Raw genomic sequence first — 6,249 nt, 5'->3', positions numbered from 1 at the left:
TAGACAACACTACTAGATATTCTTAAGGAGTATGCCCTCTTTTTGGCGGGAGACCCCAGTCTTTGAAAAACCCTATAGAATGGGTAGATGGGAAAAAAAACTGGTTTTTCAATGTAAGATGAGATGAAGTCTTTTCTATAATAATACTTTTAATTTGATTTTTTAGGGATAAGAGAGCTTTGAAGAATAGGTGGATCTAAAAACGAAAAAAGAAGAGAACTCCAAAACCAAGATACAAGGAAGTTTTTTTGGGGGTTTATCGATGAAGGGGAGTTGATTTTGATGAGATTTATTCACCGGGGAAAGATGTCTTAACCCAGATGTGTTGGGTAGGCAAGCCTGATTTAAATTGCGCAAATGGTTGTAAAACTACATTTCTTGATTTAAGAAATTGACAGGGAGAAACCGGGGGTTTAGAGTGAAATTTAAAGAAGATTTTTGGAAAGTTAAAAAAGAGCATCGGTTTAAAAAGGGCTTAAACAATGGTTCAAGAAATGTGAGTCTGTGATGGGCAACAAGGCTACCGAAGACTGTTGTGAATTGTGGGTTTGGTCAAATGATGACCAATATTTTGAAGATGTAAGTTTGAAGCTTGTTGTTCTCTTTCGGAATGGCAAGATCCCCCCCAAATTGTGGGGGGGGAATTTTTTAGTTAGGGCCCCCAACTTGTGGAAAAAAGACCCAAATATTATTGGCACATTTTTTTCTTAAATAGGTCAATGGAGAACTATAAATACCTACCAAGTGTGTAGGGCAGCAATAACGAGAGAGAAGAGAGGAAAAAACGGAGAAGGAAAAAAGGGGAAAAAAGATTGTTCCCCAAGTTTCTCCCTCCGTCTCGGGTTTTGTCTTGATCGGTGGCTAAAAACTTACCCCATCGACTTAAAATTTTTTAACGGTGGTAGAAGACTCATGGTTCTTTATTATGACTGAAAGGGAAAATTTAATTTGAACGGGTTTGATATTCAGTTATAAATTTATGAATGTGACCGAAATTTCTTGAGATGTTTTTTTCATCTATTTTCAAATTTTTATTGATTTTCATGCCTTGTTTGTTTTTAAGGTTCGGTATAATTGTAAACTTCTTGGGTTTTATTCTCTCCTTGGTGAAGTGGAGGGAGCCGGGGGGGGGGTCGTGGTTTTTTTCTCTTCAATTGGGGGTTTTCCCCGTAAAAAGTTCGTGTTGATTATTTTCATTATGTTTCTCATTATCATATTATTGATCCCTCCACATTAGTTGCTATTATATTGTGCTCTTTTGCAATTGGAGGGTTTTTTTTCCTTTGGGCCTTGAATTGGCCCTTCCTCCCAACAGGAGGGCCCCCGGGGGGTAGTATATGGAGAGGGCCTCGATGGGATTTCTTTGGGTGCTTTGATTTATCGGTTGGGGAAAATTTTGGAGTTTGACGAGTAGAAGTAGACCAACTGAATGAATGATGGAACCATACATTTATCAATATATGAAAGTTGGTATTTTTGGAGAGATTTTGGAGTGGGAGAAGAGGGTGTGATAGTCTCTATCGAGTTACCTTAATTTTTGTTTCCATTATTGTTCCTCTTAATCTCCTCTCCCTCTCCGCCCTGCCCTGATATAAGTAGATTAACAATCTGGCTATTTGAATAAAAATATTGAATCATTGGTTTAAAGTTGCTCGCATATAAGTTGATTTTTTTATTGAACATGAATTAATTATAACTAAGAAGAATTGAGAAGAGAACGTGTAATGAGGAATCATTTTTGAACTTGGAGAAATATGCTGGACAATATATTTAAGAGTAAAGGTCAAAATTGGTCCTAAACATATAGCCGAATACTAATTTTATCCAAAACATTCACTTTTTGAAAATCGGATCCTAAACATTTGAAATCGGAACAAGTGGTCCTAATTTAATGGAACCATAATTCGACGATCAGCACCTAATTAACGATTTTGACTTAATTAGAATAATGATGCATAATAATTTAATAAAATTAAAATAATTTAATACTACCTCCGTCCCCAAATTTTGATACGTTTTCTATTTCGGTCCGTCCCCCAAAATTTTTACACATTCACTTTTTACCATTTTTGGTAGTGGACCTCATATTCCACTAACTCATTCTTACTCATTTTATTATAAAAATAATACTTTAAAGTAGGACCCACATCCACAAACATTTTCAACTCACTTTCCATTACATTTTCAAAAACCCTCCGGGTCAAAATGTGTCAAAATTTGGGGGCTGGGGGTAGTATAAAATAAAATATTAAAAAAAAATCTAAAATAGAATTTCTCTCATTTTCTCTTCCCTCTTTCCTCTCTCACCGGGTGACACTCAATTCATCACTCTCCCTCATCAATTCTAAATGGGTACCTCTCCGCCAAAATTGACGTTCCATCCCCCACATCCATTCCCATTCCCACCCATCAAAATCCAAGAATTCACCTACAAAGGCCTCCATGCACCGCCAACTTCTCCGACTCCAAGAAGCCCTCCGCCAACGACCTCGACAATTAGATCGACATCCTTTCCTCCTCTAAAACCCTTTCCTCGTCAACCTCCTCGGCTTCTCCACCAACTCCCACGCGCCGCCTCCTCGTCGAGTCATGAGCAACAAGACAATGAGCGACTTCCTCCACACTAATCCTCGTCCCTCAACCTGGCCCCGCCACCTCCAATTAGCTCTCCGGACGCGAATGGATATGGTAAATTCGTCAGCGGTTGGTGGTGGATTGGGAGATTCCGCTGATAAGAAAGTGGAAATTCATGGCGATCGATCCTGGGCTCAACGCCTGGGGATGCGAGGTGAGGAATATGGTATCGGCGAAATGCGTGAGGTCATGCAGAGAGGAGGCTGTTGATGAAGGATGGTGAGGTGTATGGGAGAGCTCTGAATTCGTGGAATGGATTATTGAATCCTTGCATCATGGGAAACTATGTGGACATCGTTGAAAGCCATTGAAGAATCAAAAACTAGAGTTGGGGGTTCGAAGCAATTTGATGGAATTAAAGGTTTAGGCTTACAACTACAAATCTCAAATTTTAGAATTGATGAGAGAGAGTGATGAATTGGGTTTTGCGGAGAGAGAGGGGGAGAGGAAGAGAGATGTGAGAGAGATTTTATTTTAGAATATTTTTAATTTTAATTTAATTTTATTTTTAATTAATTACTAATCGGCCAAAAAAATTTGTTAATACGTGCCGAGTCAAAAAATTGACGGAATCGTTAAAAAAAGGACCAAATCGTCGGTTTCGTATGTTTAGGACCAAATCGACGCGTTTTCATATATTATGGACCCGTTTTTCAAAAAGTGAATGTCTTGGACCAAATTCAGTATTTTGAGCATATGTTTAGGATCAAAATTGACCTTTACTCTATATTTAATTTTATTAAGAAGAGTTGAGATTTTGCAATGGACAATATCTGAATTGGATGTTATTTAACTAAGAAGAGTTGAGATTTTGCAATGGACAATATCTATATTGGATGTTATTTAATTAAGAAGAGTTGAGATTTTGCAATGGATAATATCTAAATTGGATGTTATTTAATTAAGAAGAGTTGAGATTTTGCAATGGACGATGTTATTTAATTAAGAATAGTTGAGATTTTGCAATGGACAATATCTTAAAGAACGTGTGATGCGCGATTAGAATTGTATCGTGTAAATCCAGGTTGCCTACAATAATTAAGACCCAAAGGGTGTGATTGTCTCTATCGAGATTACCTAGTTTCTATTTCCATCATTCCTCTTAGTCTCTCTCTCTCCTCTCCTCTATAAGACTATACATGTACATAATAAAACCCATAATTCCAACACTTATAAGTAGATTAACAATATATCCGGCTAACCGAAATATAGATGAATTAGTTTTAATCAAGAAGAGTTGAGAAGGATTAGTGATGCGGCACGATCTTAATTGGGGGTGCAGTAATAAAAAAACGAACATAAATAACACTAAAAACTAATGTGGGAACTTAAAATGCAAATATAAAAAGATTAAAATAAGCACACAAGTAAACTGGACTACAGACCGACCAACTTAACGGATTCGACAACTTGACATGAAATCAGAAAAATGGCGAGAAAATAAAACATTGAGTGCATGCTTGGTATGATAGGATGGAATGAGAGTAGAATGGAATGGAGGTTGGAATGGAATGAAGATAGGAATGAAATGTCAATTTCCTTGGATTTTCTTTGCATTTTCATCCATTCACTCATTCATTCCATCACACCAAGCAAATGAATAGAATGAAAGTATGAATCACATCCCATTCTTGGCAATCAGCATCATGGAGGGATAAACGTTAGTTGCGGGAGCTTGTCCGTCGATCAAACCAAGATTTAGGACTGAAAAAAGTAAAACATGCTAAAAACTAAAATAGGTTTATATTATTCCTTCAATAAATAATTCAAACAATACAAAGAACATGGAGATAATAACAAGAAAAAATTTAGCCAATGAACTCCACGCTAATATGCGAAAACTACACTAAGCAAGCTAGTCGAAAATCACCAAACTAACAAATAATAAGAACACAATAAATACACAAAAAGATTAGGACATTAAATACACAAATTATGCTTCTAAAATAGGCCCAACACCCTTAATTATAGAGTTATGATGTTGGTAAAAGTGCCCGCAGTGGTGTAGCTCAAATTGGTTCTAGAGAGGTAGATTGGTCACAATGAGCAAGGTTCGAATCCTGCAGCTTGTATTGTGGGACTGGGAGTAACGTTTCTCAGGTTCATTATAGGCCTTGACTGTGGGCTCCTTGTAGGTTCGTGGGCAAATAACCTCCCCCTAAGTGGACCGCTGAGTACCTAATTTACATTCTCCCGATGCCTCGTCAGGTCGGATTGTGAGGGGCCCTTAGAGTTGGGGTTTGAACCTTTTGCCCAATGATGTTGGTAAAACTATACATAAAGTGAATCAGAAGGGATCACTCCATATATTGCATACAACATTTCTTAATACATCAATAAATAGTTGACAAGTGGATCTCACCTTATGGTAAGAAAAGTATTTTTTGCACTTTCTCCCTATTATTATATTCAATCAAAATGATTATGTTTAACTCGGGTTTTACACAAATATAATTGATCGATTTTTTTCCCTTAAAAATATTTATATAAAAAGGTTAAATTATTACGTTTTCCCAAAAAAAGTATAAACACTTAAAATTTTCGTTTTATTATTTTTTTTTAAGATCACTAAAAGACACCGATCTTATATAAAATATAATTAACTAAAATTTGACCAAATTCATATTTCATATACAACCTTTTTTCCTAATAATTATTTTTTTTGTTGGCGTAAAATTTTTAAAAAGTATAAAAGTGAGTTAAAAAAGTTAGGGAATAAAGTCTCATTTTATATTATTAGTTTTAAAATTTGAAAATATAAGTGAAATGAGTTAATGGAATGTGGGATCTACTTTCCTTTTTATGGTAAAAATTAAAAGTAGACAATTAATGAGGGATGGAAAAAAAATGGTAAAAGTGGACAATTAATGGGAAATGGTGGGTGAAACCCCTCCTTTTTTCAAACCCAATTTTGGGTTATAAAATTTTTGCATTAAATGCCTTAAATGCTATGACATGTGAATTAATTGATGAGTGATTAATTCATGTGTCTTTGTGCCCCAATTGCGTATGAGAATTAAATTGAGGAATTGTCAACTTGTTGAAAAAGATTGGCTATTTAATAGTCAAAGAGGGGGGAAAATATGACGTGGGTTGAAAGGTCAATGTTGAGAAAAAGAAGATGAAGAAAAGAAATGATTAAATTTGGGGCGTGAATATTTGATGCGAGTAATATAATTGTGGAGAATTTTTTTCCCAAAAGAGTGAGAATTTAATAGAAAGATTATTTAAATGTGTGGAATTTTCGGCCATCATTATTTTTGGGAAAAGGGAAAATTATATTTTTCTTGGATTTTTATTGGTTTGGGATAATTATCCAAATTAAACCCAAAAGGGTAAAATATTCCTTATGTGTTGATAAAATTTTTTGAAAACTCCACTTTGATTTTCTATAGTTTTTTAAAAATCTCATATATTGTGGGAGAAGGGATTATTTTTTTTTTTGATCTCTTATTTATTCTATTCCATGAATAAAATAAATATCTAGAATATCTTACCATATCTTGCCATATCAAAGAAGATATTGCCATACCCTAATTAAATTGGGATTTAAATTAAACCCCTTGGAGATAGGCATAAAAATCCCTACTACTATTATTTGAAGGGATTTAATTA

The sequence above is a fragment of the Salvia hispanica genome, unplaced genomic scaffold (genome assembly GCF_023119035.1).
Source record: "Salvia hispanica cultivar TCC Black 2014 unplaced genomic scaffold, UniMelb_Shisp_WGS_1.0 HiC_scaffold_1347, whole genome shotgun sequence".
NCBI lineage: Eukaryota > Viridiplantae > Streptophyta > Magnoliopsida > Lamiales > Lamiaceae > Salvia > Salvia hispanica.
The sequence above is the reverse complement of the archived record's forward strand: the minus strand, read 5'-3'. Positions refer to the sequence as shown.